Source organism: Cervus canadensis, chromosome 13 (genome assembly GCF_019320065.1).
Source record: "Cervus canadensis isolate Bull #8, Minnesota chromosome 13, ASM1932006v1, whole genome shotgun sequence".
Classification (NCBI taxonomy): domain Eukaryota; kingdom Metazoa; phylum Chordata; class Mammalia; order Artiodactyla; family Cervidae; genus Cervus; species Cervus canadensis.
Genome location: NC_057398.1, coordinates 28,862,743 through 28,888,499, shown reverse-complemented (window position 1 = coordinate 28,888,499; position 25,757 = coordinate 28,862,743). Strand labels below are relative to the sequence as shown.

General features: G+C 46.1%; 1 protein-coding gene across 2 annotated transcripts in view; it reads left to right on the top strand.

The window, feature by feature from the left end:
* The first annotated feature begins 152 nt into the window (after positions 1 to 152).
* The window catches only part of GNB1 (G protein subunit beta 1), a 75,916-nt gene continuing 50,311 nt past the window's right edge, over positions 153 to 25,757 (top strand). Inside the window, exon 1 of one of the 2 annotated variants that reach the window (XM_043484517.1) lies at positions 153 to 398. The gene's annotated coding sequence lies outside the window, so the exon portion shown is untranslated. The remainder of the gene's footprint in view (positions 399 to 25,757) is intronic. The other variant, XM_043484516.1, reaches the window with a different exon arrangement.

Sequence of the window (25,757 nt, the reverse complement as noted above, 5' to 3'; positions counted from 1 at the left end):
GGTACGGCGCTGCCCCTTTAAGCGGCTCGCGCACGCGCGCGGGGGGGGCTGGCGGAGGGACGAAGCGCGCGCGCGCGCCTGAGACTCAGCCGAGCGGGGCGTGCGCGCGCGGCGTGCGCGGTGACGCGACCGTGGGGTTTCCCGAGGCTGCGGGCAGGGGCCGCCGCGCCCATCCCGATGGCTGGAGGCGTCTGAGGGGCGGACGGAGGCGGCGGCGGCGGGAGCGGGAGCGGGCGCGGGAGCGGAGCAGCCGCCGCGGGACCGACCGGACCGAGCTTCGCTGGCGCACCTGCCCGCAGCGCCCGCGGAGCGGCCGGAGCGCGACCACCTCCTGGAGCGGCGGCCGAGGCGGCTGAGGCGGAGGGGAGCGGGCGCGGCAGGCGGGACGCGGCGTCGAGGTGAGCGCGACGGCCCCATCCTCAACTGCGACCTCTGTCCCAGACCGCTAGCCCTGGCCGTCTTCCCCACCACCAGCCTTCCCCATCGCCCCCCGGTCGCCCGCCCGCCAGGACCGCCCCGCCCCCACCCTCCCCGCCCCCACCCGGCTGCCTGTCCGAGTCTTCCTGCCCCGCCCGGGTGGGGTCCTCCGGGCGGGGGCGACGAGGACCCCGCGGGCTTCGGCGGGGCCTGGGGCCGAGGTCCTGGGCTCGGGGCCGGGAGTTGGGGCGCCGGCGTCTGGAGTCCAGGTCCGGGCCTCTGGTCTGGGGTCCCTGGTGCAGGCCTGCGGTCCGGGTCCTGGGGTCCGCGGTGGGGGCGGGGCCGGAGACTCCGTGGTTTGGGGGTTTGGGGCCGGCGCCCCTCCGCCGGCGCCTGGGAGGTGGCCCGGAGGAGGGGCTCCGAATGGTCCGAGAACAAAGGCGGTGGCGGCCCTGTCCCACGCTGGGCGGTGGGCGCCATCCTTGGCCACGGGAGGACGGGCTGCGAGAAAAGCGGCCTTTCGGCGGCTGGAGGAGAGGCCGGCGTCGCCGCGGCGGAGAAATGAGGAAGCGGCGCCGAGGGCTCGCGGGGCGGACAAAGCGCCCAGCGAGCGCGAGCCCCGGCCCCACGGTCGCCGCCCGGCCCGAGCGGGGCCGCCCGAAGCCCCGGTGCCGGCGCGCAGCCTGCGGGCGGCGGCCGGGCCCCCGCGCCCCGCGCCGAATGAATGGCCCTCGGCGGCCCGGCAAGATGGCGCGTCCGCCGCGCGGCCTTTGTGAGGCGCCGCCCGCGCCGCGGGGCTCCGGGGGCGCCGCCCGGGGCCGCGCCCGGGGCCCCCCTTGGCCCCGGAGGGGTGGGGAGCGCTGAAGATTCCTCCCGGGGGTCGCTGAGCCATCGGACTTTGAAAACCCTGTCTTTTTCCTTGCGAGTTGCTATTTGACTCCAATGGTGTCCACACGTTTCTAGTGTCCTTTAAATTACCGAGTTAGCATACCTGAGTAGCGGGAGCTTCTGTGATTAGTGTCTTTTTCATGGACCCTTTTGAGTTAGGTTTGGGAGACTCACGGCCTGAAGGAAAACAGCAGTGTATTTATTTGGGGAAACGGGTGTTTATTTGGGGAAACGGGTGTTTATTTGGGCAAAGGAAGTTGGTGGACATTTACAGTTAAAGAGTACATTACTGAGTTTATGCATACACGATGTATATATTTTCATCTGTAGTTTTGGTTTAGGTTAGAGGCCTTTTGTTTTTGTTTTTCTATTTCCATGTTGCTACTTGTTTAACACAGTGATCTCAAGTAATATTTAATGATTTAAGCAGTTGCCTACGAGATTATTAGGAAAAATATATAGCTATTTTTCATGATAAGCAAATAAATGGAAGTTTTAGCTTTATGAGAAGTTCCTTCAACCCCAGACCCTAGATAAGGTCTGAAGACCATTGTTATCCGTAAAATTTTTACCTGAGTCCTCGTTTTCTAATTTGAGGCTGTAGTCTTTTTTTGGTTTGGAGGGGATTCTTATGTCAAAGGAAGGTTTTAGTTTGAGTCCTGTTTAGATAGATAGGGCCTGTTCTGGATTTCTTCCGGAAGGTACACATTGCAAAAAGAAAGCTAACAGGCAGTTCCTTTTTTGCTTCCTTACTAATACGTGTGTGTGGCTGGGGACAGGGCTGCTTGCCACCAATATGGAAACAGGTCTGAGAACCTCCAGACTGCAGAACCGGGCGGGAGCTTTTGGCCGGATTGAACTTTCTGACAGAGCTGTCAGAAATGGAGTGCAACTGGAAGGGTCAGAGGGCGCCCTGGCAGGATCCTGTTCGGGAAGATTTCCGGCTGCTGTGAGGCTGGACTGCCGGACCTCTCTCCTCCCGGGACTCACTCCCTCTGTCACACCAAGCCTCTGGTTTCACAGACCTTGTGATTGCTGCAAGTTTTTCTTTAGAAAGTGTGAGTTGAGGAAAGCAGAGTTTTATGGTTGTGCCTGCGGCTCATTCCCAATTCTGCCTGGGGGCGCGTGTTAGGCCTGCCTCTCCTCTCCTGCAGAAATGGAGCAAGAGTATGCTAATAGAGAATATCGTTCAACTCTGCAGTTTTGCTTCAGAATTGACACTTTCTTAAATGAAAACACCCACCAGGTAGGAACCATTCTGCTTGTATGTTACCTGAGTTTATGACACAGCCATATTTACATTATCTGGCAAGTACTAAGAGGAATGTCCTCTTTAGTGATACCTTAATAAGGATTACTCTTTGTTTGATGTCTTGAGTTACTTCTGTTTTGGGAGGAGTTCAAGTAAATTTCCTCAGATTTCATTTTAATCTCAGAAGAGATTTGAAAGATTGTCAAAAGGCTGTCAAGTCTTTTTCATGCTTAGTGACTTTGATTTCAAAGCTTGGATCACCTAGGTCTAATGTTGACCACATGAGAAGAGCACTGATTCTATGAGGAGTTTATTTATTTCTCAAAGTTTTGTTCTGTTACATTTTATTTTGCTAAAATTTTCTGTTTTTTATCCTTTAGCTTGCTTGGAAAAGTTGTATTTCTAAAAATACCTTTGAAAGGGGTCTTTATGTAGACTTGCCTACAATCAGTTGTCTTCTTAGCGAGCACCTTAATGGATAACGGTGACATGCAGTATTGGCATTTATTGTAGTGTCTTCATTTGATTGTTTTTTTCTATGCCCAAAAGATTTGGCTCATGTTGGTTTCTAAATGGGATTAAGTTCTTACTGTCTACAGACTTTGGCTTTTAGTATTAGTGGATTGGTAATAGATATTCCCAATTTTATTATCTCAGCTTGACCATATGGCATGCCATATTATTTTAAAAGCCTTATTTAGCATGAGTCTAATAAAGCATTGAACAGAAAAAATTTAGCATTTTTTAGGCTTCCCTGGTGGCTCAGTCAATAGAGTCTGCGTGCAGTGTGGGAGACCTGGGTTCAATCCCTGGGTCAGGAAGATTTCCTGGAGAAGGAGATGGCAACCCACTCCAGTATTCTTGCCTGGAGAATTCCATGGACAGAGGAGCCTGGTGGACTACAGTTCATGGGATCACAGAGTCAGACTCTGAATTTTTTAACGTTGGTGTAAATTCTGATCTCAGGTTTGCATTTGTAGATAAGAGTGGTTTGAGAATTTATGAAGCAGGCAGTTCAGTTGAGTGAGTGGTGTAGTGAACATAGAATGAGGGGGTAAAAAGAAATTGAAATTGAAACTGATATCAGAGAAGTAATTTACAAAACTGATTGTGTAACATTACTGGAAGGAAGACATGGTCCAGATAGGTCCAAATGTACGTGGAGAGAGTGGCTGTGTATTGAGTAATGGAACAGCACGTTGACTCTTCTGGGAAAAGAATGGAGTCCCACTTCTTTTTAGAGCTTTGGGTTTTGTTCCAGACTTAAACTCTCATTTAAGAAATACAGGCAATTCTGTAGACACTTGAATTGGTCAGTGGATTAGAGGAATGCTAATAGCATTTAAAACCTTTTAGCCCCCTTGTTCTTGTGGCAGTGCTTGCCTTTAGGTGCCGCAGTTATCCACGGAAATTACTGCTCACTTCCAATGATAGAAAAGCTTCCCATTTTATAGAGCAATGTTGCTTTCTTTTCTTTCTTTTAGAAACTTGAGGATTCCCTTATTTGACTAAGTAAAAATTCTGGGGAAAAAAACATTTTTAAAAACTCATGATTAAAAAGACCAAGATTATCTAAAATAATAATTCTAAGAGATTATCAAGTTGAATCCATATTGCCACTGATAAAAGTTGACAATTTAATAATGAGTTGCCCCAGGATCCCCCTTTGTTTTTTGGCCACCTTGTGGCTTGCAGGATCTTAGTTCCCTGACTAGGAATTGAACCTGGGCCCAGGAGTCCCAACCACTGAACTGCCAGGGAATTCCTGCTCCAGGCTTAATAGTATATTTTATCAAGGGGGCAAAGCTGTTCTTTAATCTGTCTGGACTAGAGTACTAAGGGATTTGGTCGAATATATTCTTGTTTACTTGTGGGTTGTTGTGTCTTTATGCTTGTCTGTGTGTCTTCTGACTCAGTCCTGTGGCAACTGTAAAATATACTCCTGATGCAGATACAGATTCTCTTGATTACCTGTCCAAGTGTTGTAGTTGGTAAAGCTTTAAAAAATTCTGGGGCCTTTCCTGGTGGTCCACTGGCTAAAACTCCATGCTCCCAATGCAGGGCCATCTCTGGTCAGGGAACTAGATTCCATTTCCCACAACTAACAGTTCACATACTGCAAGTAAAGATCCTGCCTGCCGCAACTAACACCTGGCACAGCCAAATAAATAAATATTTTAAAAAATTTTGAACACTACTAACTAGACAAGAGAGTATTAAAGTTTCTACAATAGGTTTCCCCAAAAAAATTGTCATGGGAACTTTAAGATAATTTCTGAATATCAGGGACAGAAAGAAATGCACTCGTTTCTCCAAGGACTGAGACTGTCTGAGTTAGAACTCAGTTCTGTAACTTGAAGGTTTGGATTTGGTTTTGACTTCCATGTCTCTGTTTCCTCATGTGTAAAGCAGGCACACAAGCCCCTCCTTCCTAGGGTGGTTGTAAGGAGTGTGTGCAGCACTTGGAACACTGCTTGACTGGCAGTTCTCTGTGCTGAGAGCACCATTTCTGTTGCTGTTGACCTTGCTTTGTAACAGTTTTTTTTTTTTTTGGCCACAGGGCCCAGCAGGTGGGATATTAATTTCCTGACCCCCACCTCTTGGAGTCTTAACCATGGGACCGCCAGGGAATTCCCATATTGACCATTTTCTTACTCTGTGTGTTATGCCCCTGCAGCTTGTCTCCCCTTCACTTACTTTGCCCCCCGCCCCTTTCTGGCCACCACTGGTTCTCTGTGCATCGTATGAATAGCTTTGTGTCTAGTTTCGTTTTGTTCAAAAGGCTTTCTTTTACCTTTAAAGGGTAATTTTGATCCTATAATTTATTTTGAAATTGGTAAAACGATTGTTTATTTTTTAAAGATCTCACTCCCCCCCCCCCCTCGTTTATGATGCCAAATTATTTGAGAGTTCACAAAACAGTTTTTGGCATCCCTTAATTTGTCAACTAGTGACAATGAAATATTTTTCATATGTTCTCAAAAGTGCCATAACTTGAAATTTGTGTCTTATTCAGCACCTTTGCTGCTCCTTATTGAGTGTAAATTGTTGTAGAATGGGCGTGGCCCAGGGCCTTATGTTACAAAGTGAAAAACAGGGAGATGGGTCACAGGGGCACCTAACCTACTTTAGAGTTCAGCCATGGCTTCCTAGGGAAAATGTTTCTTTTGGGGAGAGTCTTACATTTCTTGATTTATTACATACATGCAGGCTTGTGTTATATATTTGCTCAGTTTTATCAAATAGTCTTGCCAAGGTATTCTACTGGTAATCTTCCCCCAAATGGATTCAGGAACACTAGATAGTTGTGTGCCTCATGACTGTGCCGACTTGAAGCTCGCTGTGTCTCTTGCACTAGAATCAGCGTGAGCAGCAGGTGCTGTCCAAGCCCCGCATCTCTGGTTTCAGTGCTAGGGCTTCTGAACACCTATTTGCAAGGAACTGCAGAGTGGGAGTGGGGAGCACCCCCATGTGACCTGCAAAAGGCTTCCCCAAGGGCTCGTTTCTACTTGTCCTCTTCTTTCTTGTTTGAGTTTGTAGTCAGCCAGGGCGGCTTTGATGGCCTCTCTGGCCAGTGTGGAGTAGTGCAGTTTCACAGACAGAAGGCAGAGTTCCTTGGCGGTATCTGTGTTCTTCATGGTAGAGGCTTCCTCCACCATCGTCCCGTTCACCCATTCAGGGACTGACCAGTTGCTGGGAGTGGCAGAACCACAGCCAAATATTTTAAACCTGGTGTTCACCATCTTTCTCTTTTAATCCAGTTTAATCTGTATTTTCATTTCATCACTACACACTGGAGCCCCCACCCATCCGGTTCCAACATTTTTAGATGTCTTGCCAGGGGACCTCAGGTTTCAGGGATTTTCATAAGAATCAACTGCAGTCTCGTGTGAGTGCCAAGCCAAAGCTGACAGCTCCCAGGGGGCAGGCAGGTAGGCGAGGGGCTGGAGCAGCAGGGCTGCCACCATCTTGCAGGTTTGCTGGAAAATGTTGAGACTGGAAGGATTCTCCAGTTGGATCCTGCCTGGTGCGTGAAGCAGAAGGAAAGAGTGTTCCAGGCTGAGGAGATGGACCGTATTTTTCATGCAACCAGTTGGCCGCCTTCACTCACTGCCTCCAACACCTAGAACCAGGTAGTGTAAGATGTTGTTTAGTCACTAAGTCGTGTCTGGCTTTTTGGACCCCAAGAGCCTGCTAGGCTCTTCTGTTCGTGGGATTTTCGAGGCAAGAATACTGGAGTGAGTTGCCATTTCCTTCTCTAGGGGATCTTTCCAACACAGGAATCAAACCTGCATCTCTTGCATCTCCTGCACTGGCAGACATGTTCTTTACCACTCCGTCACCTGGGAAGCCCTGTATTGCGAGATATGAAGTGAAGTGAAAGTTGCTCAGTCGTGTCCGACTCTTTGCAACCTCATGGACTATACAGTCCATGGAATTCTCTAGGCCAGAATACTGGAGTGGGTAACCTTTCCCTTCTCCAGGGGATCTTCCCAACCCAGGGATCGAACCCTGGTCTCCTGTATTGCAGGCAGATTCTTTACCAGCTGAGCCACAAGGGAAGCCCATATTGCAGGATAGGTGCTCAGTAAAATTACGGAATGAAAAAACATGATTCATCCAGGGACATAAGTTCCACAGAGCTGGAGAGTGGTGAGAAACGGACACCCAAGAGGTCAGAGCCTTGGTAAAGAACTTGCACCTTTACCTTGAGGGCTCTAGGAAACTTTCAAAGGGTTTTAAGACGATTTACCTGATCAGGAACGAGTCACTTGGTACTTGAACTTGGAGCATGCTCAGAGGAAGGAGGAATTTCAGATGGGATACTATAAAGAGGAAGGGAGTCTGGGTCAGGGTTGAAAAGCTGGTAGCTGGTGACTGAGATTCCTTGATGACTTAGTGGAAGGTCAGAAGGGAATGAGTGAGTACAGGTTTCTCTCCTGGATATCTGGGTGGCCTGTCTTGCATTTACTAAAATGAGCAGTGGTTTGCTGAGAAGACACAGTGAACTTTGCACCTTGGTTTTGAGGACCCCAGGAGACATTCCCATATTCTGCATCAGAACACACCAGCTCTTATTCTTTCTACTCCCCTTTGCAAAGCTCTTCTGGAGGTTTGTTGGTACCCTCCACTCCCTTCATTAAGGTCTTTGTACCCATATCCCCTCCTTGAGGCCATTCTCCACTCCTGTTAATCTCTTTCTTCCCTTGCTCTGTCCCCCTAATCTTTATGTTGATCTGCCCACTAGGTCTAAGCTCCATGAAGACAGGCACTTTGGTTCAACTGCAGTATTACCAGTCTCCGAAACGCTGAAGTGTTTGTCGAATTGTTGACTTTTGTTACTTGTGAATGTAGAGCCCTGGAGGAGTGGTCTGAATGAATTATTAGTATTTAGATGGTGGTTGAAGTCTTGGGTGTCACCATTACTTAGAGTGAAGGGTCTGAGGAGTACCATCTGTGGACTCTGGGACTCATTAGGTCCAAGATAGTGTCATGATCTGGGCTTCCCTAATGGCCCAGACAGTAAAGAATCTGCCTGCAGTGTGGGAGACCCAGGTTCAATCCCTGAGTCAGGAAGATCCCCTGGAGAAGGAGATGGCAACCCACTCCAGTATTCTTGCCTGGAGAATCCCATGGACAGAAGAGCCTGGAGGGCTACAGTCCATGGGATCACGAAGAGTTGGACAGGACTGAGCAACTAACACTTTCACTGTTAGGATCATATTAAGATGTCATTTGACTTTCACTGTGTTGACATTCCCTCTAATGGTACAAGAGCAGTGGTGGTTGACACTGCTGGTTCTGTAGCACAAATCAGGGCTGTGGTACCAACCCTTTTACAGTGATTTTTGTTGTTGTTCAGTTGCTTAGTCATGTCCAACTCTGCGACCTCATGGACTGCAGCATGCCAGGCTTCCCTGTCCATCACCATCTTCCTGAGTTTGCTCAAAGTCATTGAGTCAGTGATGCCATCCAACCATCTCATCCTCTGTTGTCCTCTTCTCCTCCTGCCTTCAATCTTTCCCAGCATTAGGGTCTTTCCCAATGAGTTGGCTCTTCGGATCTGGTGGCCAAAGTATTGAAGCTTCAGCTTTAGCATCAGTCCTTCCAGTGAATATTCAGGACTGATTTCCTTTAGGATTGACTGGTTTGATCTCCTTGCTGTCCAAGGGACTCTCAAAGAGTCTTCTCTAGCACCACAGTTCGAAGGCATCAGTTCTTCGGTGCTCAGCCTTTTTTATTGTGCAGCTCTCACATCTGTACATGACTACTGGAAAAATCATACCTTTGGCTATACAGACCTTTGTAGGCAAAGTGATGTCTCTGCTTTTGAATATGCTGTCTAGATTTGTCATTACTTTTCTTCCAGGGAGTAAGGGTCCTTTAATTTCATGGCAGCAGTCACTGTCCACAGTGATTTTGGAGCCCAAGAAAATAGTCTGTCAGTTTCCATTTTTTCTCCATCTACTTGCTGTGAAGTGATGGGACTGGATGCCATGATCTTCATTTTTTGAATGTTGAGCTTTAAGCCAGCTTTTTCACTCTCCTCTTTCACTTTTATCAGGAGGCTTTTTAGTTCCTTTTCGCTCTCTGCCATAAGGGTGGTGTCATCTGCATATCTGAGGTTATTGATATTTCTCCCAGCTCTCTTGAGATTCCAGCTTGTGCTTCATCTAGTCCGGCATTTCACGTGATGTACTATGTGTATAGGTTAAATAAGCGGGGTGACAGTTTACAGTCTTGACGTACTTGTTTCCCAATTTGGAACCAGTTCGTTGTTCCATGTCTGGTTCTAACTGTTGCTTCTTGACCTGCATACAGGTTTCATAGCAGGTAGGTAAGGTGGTCTGATATTCCCATCTCTTGAAGAATGTTCCACAGTTCGTTGTGATCTACGGTCAAAGGCTTTAACGTAGTCAATGAAGCGTAAGTAGATGTTTTTCTGGAATTCTCTAGCTTTTTCTATGATCCAGAGGATGTTGGCAATTTGATCTCTGGTTCCTTTGTCGTTTCTAAATATAGCTTGTACATCTGGAAGTTCTTGATGGTTATTGTAGTCATAGTATTCTTCACCGCTGTGAACTTGTGGTAAAAAAAAAATCCAGTTTAATGTCTTTGATGAAGCAATAAAAGTCAGTTTTATTAAACTGCAACCTGAGTACTCATCTTTTTACTGGTCTCTGTGACAAAATGGGAAGTCAGCATAAAGCACTGATCCTAATGTAGCATCTTCACCTATGAGAGTCTGGACAGCAGCTATGCCATTACTTGAGTTGAAAGAACAGCTGACAGAAAATGATGACTGTTTAGACAGGGGAACTTGGCAGATATTTTCTTAAAAACGAATGAAGTGAACCAGATACTTCAAGGAAAATAACTGACATTGTTGGCAGTGATAAAATTTGAGCTTTCAGATGGAAATTTGAATTTTGGAAAACTTGATTCTGCTATCATGAGCTTGACAGCTTCCTGGTACTTTTCTTTCAAGATAGGTGGAGATGTTAAGGAAATGTTTCTTTTTTTAATGTTATATAATAAAATGTGTCAACGTTGGGAAGATCTGCTTAACTCAGGGAGGTGATGTTTTCCCATGGCCAGTATGTGATGCTTGGAACTCAGGGATAGGTAAAAGATTCATTCAAAGCATCAGAGTGGAGTGAGGCCCCTGGTGTTTGATGTAACAGTGTGAACAGTTAACTGACAGGGTTTCAGATTCCACATCAGAACTTTAAGAAGCTTACCACTTTTCAAGTTTTGATGTAGTATCAAAGAAGACAGTCGACATTTATTTGAGAAGGCTAAGTCACTCCCTTTTCCTACCATGTATTTGTGTGAGAATGTTCCTCACCTCCTTCAACTGGACAAAGTGTGGCACTAGATTGACCTGCTTCCCCCCTCCCACCCCTGGGCAGACACTTAACAGCTTTGCTCACATGTACAATGTTGCTACTCTTCTCTCCAAGTTATTTTTCTGGTTATACTTTGTAAAAATATTGTTTTTGGTAACAGGCAGTATGCTTATTGAACGTTTTTAGAAAGTCTCTGCTTTAGTTTCTCACATAGTAAATACCCGTTGATCTAACCTATGTAAACAAGAGCCCCTGGGGTCCTCACCAGTGAAGAACGTACAGGAAGCCTGAGCCTCGGCCTCCGAGCAGCACGATGGGAGAGGAGTGCAGTGCTTACCTTGAAGGACCACTTGAGGGCCTTGGCCAGGCGCCTGCAGGGACCAGTGAGACCCTTCTCTGGAGACAGGCACCCTGGCCTGATGTGTCCTTAAGGTGTAGGGTTGTGCCTTTTCCCAGGGAGAAGAACCACCTGGAGATTCTCTAAAGGTTGAAGACCCACGGGTGCAGCTTGCGTGTAGCAGGATGGGCAGAGGCAAAGCTGCTCAGAGGAGTGAAAAGAGTTGGAAGAACATCATAGTAGTGTCAGCTCCTGTGAGCGTCTCTGGGGGGTGAGGGGAGGGAAGTATCAGAGAAGCAGGTTTGGTTGGGAATGAGAAGTCGTCGAGGGTTCAGTGGTCAGGACTTCCCAGCGCCGATGAGTGGCAGTGGGGTAGGGGGAGGCTCTGAAGGAAGGGGATTAATTTTACTTATTTTTTTCTTTTTTGACCGTGCTGTGTGGCATGTGGGATCTTTGTTCTCTGACCATGGATTGAACCCTTGCCTTCTGCAGTAGAAGTGCAGCCTTAACCACTGGACCACAAGGGAAGTATCTGTTCGATGGCAGTGGTGAGCAGGAAAAGGAAAAAGGTGCTGAAAAAGAAGTTAGGGCAGGGCTTCAGAGATGGCTGGGATTTCCTTTTAAAAGGTGGTAGAGGGACTTCTCTGGGTGGTCCAGTGGCTAAGACTCCGTGGTCCCATAGCAGGGGCCCTGGTTCAATCCCTGGTCAGGGAATTAGATCCTGCATGCCACAACCAAGACCCGGTGCAGCCAAATAAATAAATTTTTTTTTTCTTTTTTTTTTTAAAGAAAAGGATGGTGGAAACATTTGAGGTCGAGTGCAGGAGGAGGTTAGGGGATGAACCAGGCAGATATCTGGACAAAGGGAGAAGCCCTGAGACAGGACTGAGCTAGGAACTGAAATGAAGGCTTGGGAAATGGATGTTACTTTCCATTTGGCATAGATGTTCCTATATATAAAATGTGTTGGAAGAGGTGGTTGAAGATAACCCTGTTGAAATAAAGTACTTCAAACCATGGCCCTTCCATCCTCCACCTGCAGTTCCCTCGGCAGTAGATGAATTTGCATTTTGCAGGTGACCAGTGTTGTTAGCTCATGCTTGTTAGGCACCTAGTCTGTTAGCTAGATGCCATGCCAAGAGCTTGATGGTATTACACTCTGATCTACTCATCAGTTCTGAGCCTGGTCCTGTGAGTAGACCCATTTCACAGATGGCTAAACCTGTCAGGGAGATTAGGTAATTGGCCAGAATTACAGCTAGGAATCTGCTGAACCCATATCTGAATGTCAGTTATTTGCTTCCAGAGCTCTTACCTGTTAGACCATGGACCATCTAGCATGCATGCCTCTCCAGTCTCCCATCTCTTAGGACTATTGTGTCTGCCTCTGCCTCCTTCATAGATTATTAAAGAGAAGGTTCTTCCACTTGAGGATGTGCTCACCTACACTTTTATCTTTAGTTTCTTCTTCGGGGCTCTTTCTGTTCTACCTTCAAATGTGACTAATAAGTCTTATATAACTCAACCTCCCAGTTAATCTTGGTGTCTTTTTCAGCCATTATTCTTTTTTTCTCTCTCTCTATTTAAAATTAAACTCTGTGGACAGGCGGTCTGTCTCCACTACCTCAGTTCCTCCGTCCCTCCTGTCCTCTTCCTTTGAGGGCCTGTTCCTGTTCCCCCTGAGCCAGCACTGTTGTTATTTTTATAAAAATGTCCTTTCAGCAAGTCTATTTTATTGTCTCCAGTTTTTATCTTTAAATTTTTTATTTTAATAATAAAAGTGTTTAATTGTTTATAGTACAACATCAGTATTATAAAAATGAGGGGGAATCAATCACTGACCTCTCTGGAATAGCCTTGTAATACTGTATTTCCCTTAGTCTTTTGTATTGCTCGTGCACGTGTGTTCAGAGATACCTCTCCAGATTGGAGGTCACACTGTATACTTAGATTTTTAAATTCTGCTCTACTTTGTTAATACATTACATGTATTTCTGAAGGTCATCTTTGAAAACATGACTATTAACTGTGCAACTGTTGATGGCGTTGCTTCCTCCCTGGCTTCCCTGTGCTCATGAACTGGACATCCGGGCTCTGCAGTCTGAGCTTTGAGGTGGTAAGCAGGTTATTTAACTCCTCTCCTAGTTTCCCCATCTCCAGGAGAGTGGTGAGGATGAATTGAGATGGTGCAAATGGAATGCTTACCCCGTGCCTAGTGTGGTGCAAGCACTGGCATGTCCGCTTCCTTTACCACCCCTGCTGGTGACCTCTACCTTGTTCGCCTTCTTCCTTTCCTCACGTGCTTCTCCAATCTGACCCCTGCTCTTTATTTCTGTCTTTGTGGATGCTGTCTCACTTAAGGTTTTCAGGGGTTCTTCTGTTTGGCTCTGAAGTGTTAGTTTCCTGGGGCTGCAGTAACATTACCACAGACTGAGGGGCTAAACCAGCAGAAATGTGTTCTCTCAGAGTTTCAAAGGCTGGAAGTCTGAAATCCAGGTGTTGGCAGGACAGTTCCCTTGGGTGCCTCTTTCTGGCTTTGGGTGGTTGTTGGCGATCCAGTTTCTGCCTCTTTCACATGGCCTTCTCTCAGTCTGTCTCTGGTCTTGTAAGAACACCAGTCATTGGATGAGGGACTAATCCAATGTGACCTCATTGTGAGTTAAAACTAATTATACCTGCAAAGACCTTTTTTTTCCAAATAAATCACTTTCATATGTTTCAAGTGGACAAGAATATTTGAAGGCCTCTTTTCAACCGACTTCAGTTAACCTGGAGCTTCCTCCCAGGCCTGTTCCCCTCGCCTTCCTGGTTCCCAGTGGCCCACGTCTTTCCCTTCCTTTCATGGCTGAGCTTATAAAGAGAATTTTAGTTGCAGTTTGAAGAAACCAATAGAGAGAACTTAGGTAGAAAAGATAAATGTCTTATCAGGATGCTGGGTGTCTCATGGAACCAAAGTTCAGGAACAGAGCTGGGCTTTTCAGTCCAGGGTGGTCTCAGAGGATGGAGACCCTGGAGAGTCCCTGCCTTGCTCTCGTCCATTCTCCATGTGTGCCAGGCCACCTGCACAGTGAGGAAAGAGCCCTGAAATGGTCATGTTCTGTTTTCAGCATGTTCTGCCCATCACACTCTTCTGTTGGTTCCTGGTTCTCCTTCTGCTGTCTTGTTTGTCCTTCTTGGTTGCCTTCCGAGGTTCCTCTCCGGCCAGCCCTGCATACCCTCAGTGGTCTGGTCTTTCTCCATCCTGACTCCAGGTTTCCCTCTGTTATTGGGGGGTGTCTTTAGGTGATCGTGGCCATTCCCATCTGTTCTTGTCTGTTTTAAATGCTATTTACTGAGAGTTTCGATGATTCTTAAATTTGTATCTCTACCCCAGCCTTTCAGACCTCCAGGCTGGTCTGCCTGCCTGTCTACCTGAAGTCTCCTTCCTTTTGCTGTTTTCATTACTAAGTCCTTGATCCTTTAGTTCTCAGCCTGAGTGGCAGCTCCTCAGAGAGGCTCTTTCTGGCCAGCAGTGTTGCTTTTGGTCATGTTGATTGAGCACAGTTACTGCCTCACGGTGCCGAGTTGTGAGGCCCTGTCTCTTACCCTCCGCTAGCGCAGGCTGGAAGTAGAGGGTGCACCCGTTTGGGGCTATTTGTGTGGGCAGGGTTAGTTCTTGGACTTGACTGAGTCAGACCTCCTGAAAGTCCATCAGTCCATCTGTAAGCCTGAGACTCGGGTAGGTTAGAGGAGCGCCGTGAGCACCTGTGCCACACAGCCAGGTTGAGGAGACCTGAATTGCAGGCAGTTTTCCTGAGAGTGGACAAGGGACTGCTGGAAAGGCTTGAGGTGGCTTAACCGCTGAGGGGTGGGCTTGGGGGTGGCTGCTGTAGATCCGAGAGGTAATGAAAGGGGCATGGAGCCTTCATGGGAACCGATGGACTTGAGGCTGGACACTAATTGGCTTGGCATCTAAAACGTGCTTCTGAATCAGTAACAGACTGTCATATCCTCTGTACAATTTCTTAAGATATGGGAATTGACTGCATACGTTTCCCATAATTTAAAACATGACATATTCAGGAAAAGGCTAAGCTGCTGGTAGCGCGCTGCTCTTCAGCTTTACAGCAGCATCTCTTCTGGTCTGAACATGTACTCACAGATTGAGGTGATGCTGGTTGGACAAAGAGAGTGCCTGGAGTTGCTGGGGTGTTGCTGAGATTCAGGGGGTGAACAATTCCAACCATTTGGTAACCTGAAATTATTTAGTAGATATAGAAGGGGAAAACCTCTGCTCCTGAAAATGGTAATTTCCCTATCACAGGCAAAAGTTTTTTGACTTTGCTTTTAATTTCTGTAGTTTAAATGAGCTTTGAACAGTAGAATTTTTTTCAGAGGTGGAGATACTTTGTAGTCTGTATTATATAATATGGTAGCCACATGTAGCTGTTGAAATGTCACCTGTGTGACTTTTTAGCTTTAATATGGGCTTGCTTGATAGCTCAGTTGGTAAAGAATCCATCTGCAATGCACGAGACCCCGGTTTGATTCCTGGGTCAGGAAGATCCACTGGAGCAGGGATAGGCTACCCATTCCAGTATTCCTGGACTTCTCTTGTGGCTTAGCTGGTAAAGAATCTGCCTGCAGTGCAGGAGACCTGGGTTTGATCCCTGGGTTGGGAAGATGCCCTGGAGAAGGGAAAGGCTACCCACTCCAGTATTCCGGCCTGGAGAATTCCATGGACTGTGTAGTCCATAGGGTCGCAAAGAATTGGACACGACTGAGTGACTTTCACTTTCACTTTCATGGTTAAATGAGGGGCTTCCTGGATGGCTCAGCAGTAAAAAGAAAAAAAAATTCACCTGCAGTGCGGGAGACACGAGACTCAGGTTCGATCCCTGGATTGGGAAGATACTCTGGAGGAGGACATGGCAACCCACTCCAGTATTCTTGCCTGGAGAATCCCATGGACAGAGGAGCCTGGTGGTCTACAGCCCATGGGGTCACAAAGAGCCAGACTTGACTGAAGCGTCTTAGCAGGCAGGCACGCATACGTGGTTAAATTAAAATAAAAACAAAAACACATGGCAAAAATAGCCATAGTGGATAGCATGGTCCTGTAGAGATCTGGGAGATCTGAGGAAAAGTCTTCATATAAGAGGGTGAGAATTGGGAAAATTAAAATATGTTTAGGACTTAATATTTAGCAGCCTTTGTATATCTGAGTTGCTCCTGTGTGCTCAGTTGTGTCCAACTCTTTGAAACCCATGAACTGTAGATCACCAGGCTCCTCTCTCCGTGGAATTTTCCAGGCAAGAATAGTGGAGTGGGTTGCCATTTCCTTCTCCAGGGATCTCCCTGACCCAGGGATCAAATCCTTGTTGCCTGCTTTGGCAGGCAGATTCTTTACCGTTGCACCACCTGGGAAGCCTTGTGTTTGTATAGACCTTTCTGAAATACAAAACCCCTTCCTAAAGTTGTGTCCTTTGTCTTTTAACACCACCAGTGGCTGTCATGTGATCAGAGAATTTATAGCTAAGGAATATTAAAGGAAGGCTAGTTAGCTAGTTCATTGAGCCCATGAGGAAAGCACAAACAACTTTACCACCAAGCGCTCTATTCGGACACTTGCCTTCCTCACAGACCACCAGAAACAACAAATTTTTATCTTATGATTGTATAATCATAATAGCTTGCACTTAACCTCCATTTTAGAATTTATAAAATCTGTACATACCAGTGCCACATTTAATTCTCACAACAGCCCTGAGATATCAGTCTTATCTCCCCATTTTACAAATGAGGAAATAGGACCCAGAGGATTTATACAGCTACCCTCTGGGGCGCAACAATGGGTCTGGTTTCCTTCATAAAACACAACTTAATATGCTTCCAATTGCCTGGCTCAAGATGGAGTACATCTTTTCCTCAGGCAGTAGCCTTGTTTTTCAGATGTCCAACTGCTTTTTCCTTGTCTACTGTACCACATCTATTCCCTCCATTCACGGTCTGTGCTGGGAATGACTCATTGTCCCCTAGTATCCATTCTCTCCTTTCTTGTAACAAAGTATTAGTCGCTCAGTCATGTCTGACTTTGCGACCCTCTGGACTGTAGTCTGCCAGGCTCCTCTGTCCATGGAATTTTCCAGGCAAGAATATGGAGTGGGTTGCCATTCCCTTCTGCAGTATCTGAGGTTAGGAACCTATATTGTCTTTTGTAAATCTTGGAGTGTTGATCAAACATGATTGATAAATGTATATTTTAAAGAAGAGTTTGTATATATAATTGGAGTTTTGCTGGTCAGATTTACTTTTTTTTTTTTTTTTTAAACTTTTTGTTTTGTTGTTCAGTTGCTCAGTCGTGTCTGATTCTTTGCAACCCCATGGACTGTAGCACACCAGGCTCCTCTGTCTTCCACTATCTCCCGGACTTTGCTCAAGCTCATGTCCATTGAGTTGGTGATGCTATCTATCTATCTCATCCTCTGCGTCCCGTTTCTTTTGTATTATAGTATAGCCAATTAGTAATATTGTGATAGTTTCAGGTGAACAGTGAAGGAACTTGGCCATCCATACACAGATATCCATACTCCTCCAAACTCCCCTCCTGTCCAGGCCAGCACATAGCATTGAGCAGAGTTCCATGTGCTCTACGACAGGTTCTTGTTGGTTATCCATGTTAAGTATAGCAGTGTGTAGAGAACTCCCTAACTATCCCTTCCCTGTAGCAACCATAAGTACTTTCTTTGTCTGTGAGTCTCTTTGATTCTCTGTATGAGGGATATCATACGATATTTCTCCTTTCCTGTAATCGGATTTACTTTTAAATATTTTGCTTTTTTTTTTTTTTTTTTTAAATACACAGGGTTCCTAAACTTGCTGGGCTTAAAGCATGTTCATTTTGGCTAGCGGCAGTCAACTCTGTTTTCTGGGTCTGTGGAGCCCATTCACCAGCTAGGGTTTTGAGTGTCTGGGGAGCTAAGACAGGCCCTGTGCTGGAAGGGCTCTTAAGCCAAGTTTTTTTTGTGGCTGTCTTGTTTTTCTGTCATGGGAACAAAAGAATGATGTCCTTGGGGGTAATTTTCACAGGAATGGGTAGAGGCTGCTGCCAGTGTTCATTCTACCAGCTGTCCTTTGAGGACCAGGGAGGAGGAAAAGGGACACACGGGTCGACCCAGATCAGAAATGGGAGAGGGAGATGGCACGGGGCACCCCTTCTGCCCCTTCCGTCCCTCATGGAAGCGCCCGGCCCCCGGGCCCTGGCAGTGCTCTCCCCTTGCTTCTGGGTTCGTTGTTTCTTGTCTGGGAACACCGGTAGTTACTTGTCATAAGGTGCGGTTGGGCTACAGGGTTGTTGCTTAACCGCCAAGGGGGAGCCAGCCCAGAACATCACAGGGCCAAGAGTGAGAACTGTGACTTCAACTAACATGCATTCTGCTTGTGAAAAACTTCTTCCTCGAGGCCTTCCATCAGTTTCCTGTTGCTGCCTCACAAACTGGCCCCCAAGCCTGATGACTTCACACAATAGCTGTGTGTTCCCCCTTGCCAGTTAGGTCAGGGCCTCAGAGCTCAGCTCACCCTGTGTGGGGGGCTGTGCATTTGCAGTCAGCTGGCACAACGGCTGGGTCTGCACTTCCAGGACCACCTTATCTGCATGGACTTTGGCCAGGCTGCACCTCTGTTCTCCGTGTGGCCTCTGCAGAGGGCTGATTAAGGCGTCTCATGGTAACTGAGTTCCAAGGGCCAGGAGCAGAAGGTGCTCGGCTCTTTGCGGCCATCTGTAGAAGTCACACAGTGTCACGCATGTTACGGCCTGTTGGCCACTCAGCTTATGAGGCTCAGCTCAGACGGGAAGTGGAGGGAAATAGACTCTGGTTCTTACAGGAGGAGCGGCAAAGAATCTGGCTGTTTTTTTTTTAATCTATCAGAGAGCTCTCTGTATCATGACATTTAGAATTGTCTGCTTCAGGATGTCCAGTTACTGTCAAATTTTCTGTGGAATGGATTCCAGGAATGAACTCCTTAAAGGCTTGTTTGTTTAACAGATATTTGCCATGTACTTACTTTCAGCAGGACACTGTGATTGGTGCTGGTTAGTAGCTGCTCATCTTTTATTCTTTTGGGGGAGATTGCGGACTAGGGAATAAGCAAGTTTCAGACCTGTGATGAGTGCCCTGAGACCCAGAATGGAGAGAGGGCACTTGGTTAGGTGAAGGCCATTCTGAGTAGATGGCCCCTGACAGAGGGAGAAGCCAGGTAGGAGGAGAGCCTGGTCACTTCAGGTACAGAGAACAGTGACTACAAAGGCCCCAGGTGAGAGGCAAGTGTGCTGAAACTGGGTGCCCAGGAGCAGGATGGTGGGAGTCCGGCTTGGAGAGGAAGCTGGCTTTGGTCACCTGGCCGGGTTGCCCAGGACAGCGTCAGTTTACTCCTGGTGAGCCAGGATTCAAGAGGGGAGTGCCTGCTCTGACTGTTAGAAGTGCCCTGGTGTGGACAGTACGTTTTATGGTTGCTGTGCTATGGAAGAACATTGGTATTTTTCCCTTTGGTGCAGTGGGACACCAGTGAACAGTTTTAAGCAGAACTGTGACAAGATGTGAATTTTAAAAGATGGTTCAGATTGCCGAATGAAGAATGGATTGTTGCGGTGAAAATAGAAGCAAGAATCATTTAAAGGAGACTTGATGAGAAATGATGTGACTTGGCCAAGACTGTGGGTTGAGGAAAGGGATATAAGTGGATAGACTCATTTCTTCTGTGTATCTCAAGCCAGCTATTGTGCTGATGACCGAGAATGGTTATTTTTTGGGGTCTGTGCAATGTGGGATGTGGGATCTTAGTTCCCCAACCAGAGGTTGAAGCTGTGCCCCCCTGCAGCGGAAGCACAGAGGCCTAACCACTGGACTGCCAGGGAATTCTCCTATGACAGTTCTTAAGTGCTTGCTTTGCAAACTTAGGAGCCAGTTATGTCAGGTGCTGAGATGAGGCCAGATGGGTGGTGCAGGCTTGTTTGGCGTCCACTGGGGATGAGAGAGTTATGCTTGGGACACTTGAAATGGACATAGAAAACCAGTGCAAGTGTTGGCTCATAAGTGTAGTGGCCTGGAATTGAGACTGAAGGTCATAGGTAGACTTCAGTTCTTATGAATGGAGACTCTCACCTGCGCATGGGCAGTAAAGTGAGGAGGGGATAGATACCCAGCCACTGAAGGAAGGAGAGGTGGGGATCCCCAAGAGGAGGGTGGGGATCACTGCATAGAGTGCTGATGAGGGGTGAGGAGAAAGGGCCCCCTAGACTTAGGACCTGTAGATCCCAGGTGGTGGGAGTGAAAGCCAGATTTCGGGGAGTTAAAACATGAGTTGAGGTAGGAGCGACCACCTGTGTAGATGTGGCTTCAGGAAGGTTAGTTGTGGGAGGAGGGGGCCAAGGAAAGGGCTCCATAGTTGGTGGGTGATGTGGAAACAGTGGAGAGTTCTGTTTTTAAATAGGGAGATCCTAAGTCATGTGTTTAATTGGGTGCAGCTAAGAATGAATCCCCTGGGATCTTGTTAGATGCAGATCCTAATTCAGCTGGGGGTGGGGGGAGGCAAGTGAGTGCATTTCCCTAACAAGTCCCCAGGTGCCTCTGGTGGTGCTGGGCCCTGGGCCACACTTGGAGAAGCAAGCACTGCTGATGTTAGAAGCTGGCTGGGAGAGGAGACTGGTGCTGTAATGGAAGGCTGAACGCCTTAGGAAAGCTAGGGGGAGGACATTCTTACCTACCTCATTGCTGGCACCAGCTCTTTGGATTGGCTTTTGTTTCAGTTTGTCTCATGGTTTCAAAATTCATGCTAATTGGTATGCCACTCCCTCCAACTGAGCAAGTTTCCAGTGACATGGGACATGTGATAGACCTATTTTCATTAACTCTTGTGAGGTTAAACAGCAGCTTGAATTAGCATCAGATTGAAGTTATGTCTGAAAAAAATAAATTTAATTAGTTAACTTTCAGCAAACAATACTTTATTGTCATTTCAGCAACTCTGCTATACTTAATAGTCTGCATAGAATGCTTGCTAAGCTCAGAATTTTAAGATTTGGAAGAGACAAGGTGAGATCAAGAAAGATGGCTTTGATTGGGAAGGGGAGGAATTAAACTTAAAAGATTTTTTTAATCTGAGACATACAGCAAAACATCATTATAAATAGGTGCAGGCTAACAGATATTCCCTGATAAACTGAACATAAGTAGCTCTGAAGCTTTTTACATACTGGCCTCTTAGAAAATTGGGGGCGTTCTTGGGGGAGAAAGTGTGAGGGTAATTGGGTCATCTGGAGGGAGAGGCAGAAAGGAGGAACCAGGTACTTGGTGGATAACTGTGATTAGACAAACAAGTTCCTCTCACTGCCACCCCCTTGTCTTTCCTATGTATTATTCCTGCAGCTGAGATGGCTGAGATGCCCCGGGGAGGAAGCAGGGCCCGAGAAGAAGGCTGCAGCTCCAGGTGCACCTGTGCTGCTGCGCCTGCCCTCCCGTGACCTTGTCTACCTCGGAGATACCCAGGGAGAAAGACCAGGGCCACAGTCCATGCCTGCAGTTAAGCTCTCTGCCCCGAATGATTACCTGAAATAAACTTTATGGTTGCTTTAGAGTGAGCTGCTGTTTTTAGTGTCAATATGGAGGTCAGTAATTTGAACCACTCTAAGATAATGAATGGTCAGAAAATCCAAGAGCAGAGGTTCATTGACAAGACCCACAGGTCTTACAGAAGCTTGCTTATTTTGGTAAATAACTTACTCCTTTATAGAAACTAACTTTAGAAATAATTTTTTGGGGTTCTTAGGAAAATTGGCCAATGTCATTTCTTATGATTGTGAAGCCTAAAACTTTCCTCCTTTTTCAGAGGAAAACATGTTTAAGTCAGCTAGAAAACCTAACTTAGATGCATTATTGAAGAGATAAAAGAACTTGAATTGACCTGATGACAGAATTTGAATGCAGTTTTCCTGTATGTACATGCTGGGATATTTTTTAAATGTCACCTAATCTGGAGGAATAAATATTTGCGAGGAGTCAGTTTTATAAAAGAAAGATGAGGGGGAAGTGTTTTATTAGATATGAACAGGAAAGTTCCATAAAGCATAGGTAGGTAGAAAAAAGTCTAGATGATGATCTATATTTATCGGAATTTAGTTCATGATTAGTGCAGCATTTTAAATTGGTTGGGAATGGCTAAGATGTTGAATCATTGGCAGTCTATTGGAAAAAATATTTGAAAGCTCTATATGTTTTGTGGCACATAGAGATTCTGACTAAATTAAAGATTGAAATGTAAAAATTAAAAACATGGAAATATTTAAAAATATCACAAGAAATGTTTCATAGCCTTTGAGGTAGGGTGTTTAGGGAAAGGGTTCTTAGTGTGATACTAAGGCTCTAAGCCATAATAGATTATCTGCTTGAATACTCAGAATATACCTGTAGCAAAAGACATCTGATAGAGGAACTTTTTTAGGGGGGGCATTGGCTGTGCCACTCTGCATGTGGAATCTTAGTTCCCCAACCAAGGATTAAACCTGTGCCCTTTGCAGTGGAAGGGCAGAGTCCTAACCACTGGACCACTTGGGAAGCCCCAATAATAGACGAACTGTAGTTCAATGACAAGCAAATTGGAGAAAATATTAGAAATAGACATATATATGATAAGAGATTAATATGCTTAGTATAAAAACATTTCCAAACTAAATTGTTCAGCGAGTTTATTTTTCAAAATTATTTGTGGAGGAATAAAGAAAATGCTTATTATGACATTCATTACAAAAATAAAATATTAAAAAGTTTGTTGGAAATCTTCACCTAGAATTTTTTATCAGAAAACAAAAAATTGTCAATAGTTTGGATTATAGCCCACCAGGCTCCTCTGTCTGTGGGATTTGCCAGGCAAGAATACTGGAATGGGTTGCTATTTCCTTCTTCAGGTCTTCTTGACCCAGGGATCAAATCCATGTCTCCTGCACTGGCAAGTGGATTCTTGACCACTGAGCCACCAGTGAAGCCCATAAGTTCCATAAGGGCAGAGATCTTTTCTTTTTTTGTAAAAACGTTTTTTGGTTGTAGCGAATTGCATGTGGAAACTTAAACTTAGTTCCTGGACCAGGGATCCATCCAACTGTGCCCCATGCATTGGAAGTTCGGAGTCTTAACCACTGGACGGCCAGGGAAGTCCCCACAGATCTTTCTTTAAAATATACACATTGGTAGTTTTTTAAAAAGAAACATTTATTTGGCTATACTTGGTCTTATTTTTGACTGTTCTGGGTCTTCATTGTTGCTCGGGCTTTTTCTCTATTTGCAGTGAGCACGGGAGTGGTGGTGCTCTGGCTTCTCATTGTCATGGCTTCTCTTGTTGCAGAGCATGGGCTCTAGAGCTCAAGGACTGCAGTAGTTGTGGCCCCCAGGCTCTAGAGAACCAGCTCAATAGTTGTGGTGCACAAATTTGGTTGCTCCACAGCACGTGGGGTCTTCCCAGGTCAGGGATCAAACTCATGTCTCCTACATGGGCAGGCAGTTTCTTTACCACTGAGTCACCAGGGAAGTCGCTGCTGTTGCTAAGTGCTTCAGTCATGTCCGACTCTGCGGCCCCATAGACGGTAGCCCACCAGGCTCTGCCATCCCTGGGATTCTCCAAGCAAGAACACTGGAGTGGGTTGCCAGTTCCTTTCCCAGTGCATGAAAGTGAAATCGCTCAGTTGTGTCTGACTCTTCGCGACCCCATGGACTGCAGCCCACCAGGCTCCTCCATCCATGGGATTTTCCAGGCAGGAGTACTGGAGTGGGGTGCCATTGCCTTCTCCAAGGGAAGTCCATGGGTAGTTTTTATTTAAACATAAATGGCATTATATTTTATGTACCTGTATGTATCTCAACATATTTTGAATATATTTCCAGGGGGTATAGATTGTTGTCTTTCTTATTCCCTGACATATCCTAGAACAATGCCTGAAACATAGTACATTTCAAAAACACTTGGAAGACTGAGTAGGTGAGTCTGAGAGCCCATCTGCAGGGACTGGTTAGACTAAGGTGCACGCAGAACCCTGTGGGGCTGCTCAGAGATTTGAGGTGGCCCTTCTTCGTTGTCCTGAGGAGATGACCACAGTGCAGCAAACAGGGTCTGAAGGGAAGTACACACCCCTGTTCATCCTGTGGAATGGGTGTTGTTTCTTGGGAGTAGTGGGGACAAGAGCATGTTGTACAGTAAGGTAATGCTTTATCTGTATTTTTCTGTGTAAAAGCACCAAGATCATGACTATTAGGAAAAAGATATTTTCACTTCGGAAGAAGTTTAAAAGCAGATTATTTACGTTTGAAAGTATTAGAAGCTCTCAAAGTTAGCTTGATTGTAATGAGCATATTGTAGAAATGTCATAGTCTTGGTTTGTTTGCCTTTATTTTTGTTAAGGTATAATTGAATAAGTTTGCCTTTGAGGTAAAAAAGTGTTATTGGTGCCATACTCTGCTCCTTTGTAGCACTTTTTGTTTTGGCCATGCTGCATGGCTTGTGGGATTTTCATTCCCCTTCTAGAGTTGGAACCTGGATCTGCAGCAGTGAGAGTGTGGTGTGCTAACTGCTGGACCACCTTGAAATTCTCTTGTGGCGTCTTATATTCCTGTTTTTTCCTGCATCCTTTCACTAGTTGTTGTATGAGAATGAATGCAGTGGATGCTTTTTGTGTGTTTTCATTGACACCACAACTGCAGTCTATTGGTTTTTAGTGACAGTACTTCTCAGTGTTAGATAGTAACACTCTTCAGGAAGGCTTCAGGGGGCAGTATGGCAGAACTGAAGACCACGTGAAGTGTACTTGTATTTGGTCAAGGTCCTGGTGGCTGTAACAACTTGAAGTCACAGTCATAGAGTGGAGAGACCTATGAACAGCTGTAATGAGCCTCCAGGGCACAGGGGACAGTCATCCGAAATGGAGCTTCCTTGGCAGTAGTGTCAATTTTCAGAGGTAGAATTCTACTTTAGGTGTTCATTTGCATGTAGCGGGGGAATCTTTTGTATAGTGGGTTTTCCACAGTTAATTGGCAAGATTGCATAGCTTGATTTAAAGACTCAAAGCCTGTCTCCTGGACTGTAGGGTGCCAGATACCTCTGGCATGTACTGGCATGAAGTGTGCATGTACTCCTCGGTTTGACAGACACCACTGCAGAGCAGTAGGAGCAGATTTGGCCAGCAAGGGAACACCATTGTGATAAAAGTGGGGGCCAGGTGTTGGGTCTGAGACTGGGATTTACAGGCTGTTTTCCCAGATAATAGTTGCTTGGCACTGTCCTGTGACCAGAGGTTGGCAAACTCTGGCCTGCCATCTCTTTGTGTGTGTGTGTGTCCTATGAGCTTAGAATGGTTTTTCCTTTTTAAAATAGTGAAAAAATGGAAAGGAGGCTATTTTGTGGCATGAGTAAGTAATACGAAATTCAAGTTTGTGTTCATAGGCAGTTTCATTGGAGTGCCCACGTCTGTTCTGTGTGTTGTCTGCGATGGGAAAATGCACCCAGAACTGTGGCATGTGTCTCTGGGCCTCTACAGGAAACTGCCACCACTCCTGAGCTGATCTCTTGGTCAGCGTGGCATCTGCAGGCCTCACCAGCAGAGCAGTAGCCTCGAGTCTCAGAACCTTTGATTTTAACTGCTGTGCAGCACAGCCTCCACAGTAAAAGCATTCTGTGTCTTATTTTCTTTTAAGATCTTCTGTTACCAGTTGTATGCTAATTACACTAAGCTAATGGGGCATTCTGTACACAAGAAGAATAGATAAGTTTTCTAAATTCTTCCAAATTAAATTCCCTTAGAAATCTCACTGTGATACCTGAAATTGGAATGTCCGTGTATCAATACTAGAAGTACCTTGGAAGGAGAATTCCTCTGTGGAAGTTGTGCTGAGGAGGGTCTAAAAATAACCTCTTTGAGGGCAAGGAGTTTGTTCTTTGGTTTAATTTTAAATTCTCTTGTAGTTAACAGGACAGCAGTATGTGAAAGATACCAGAA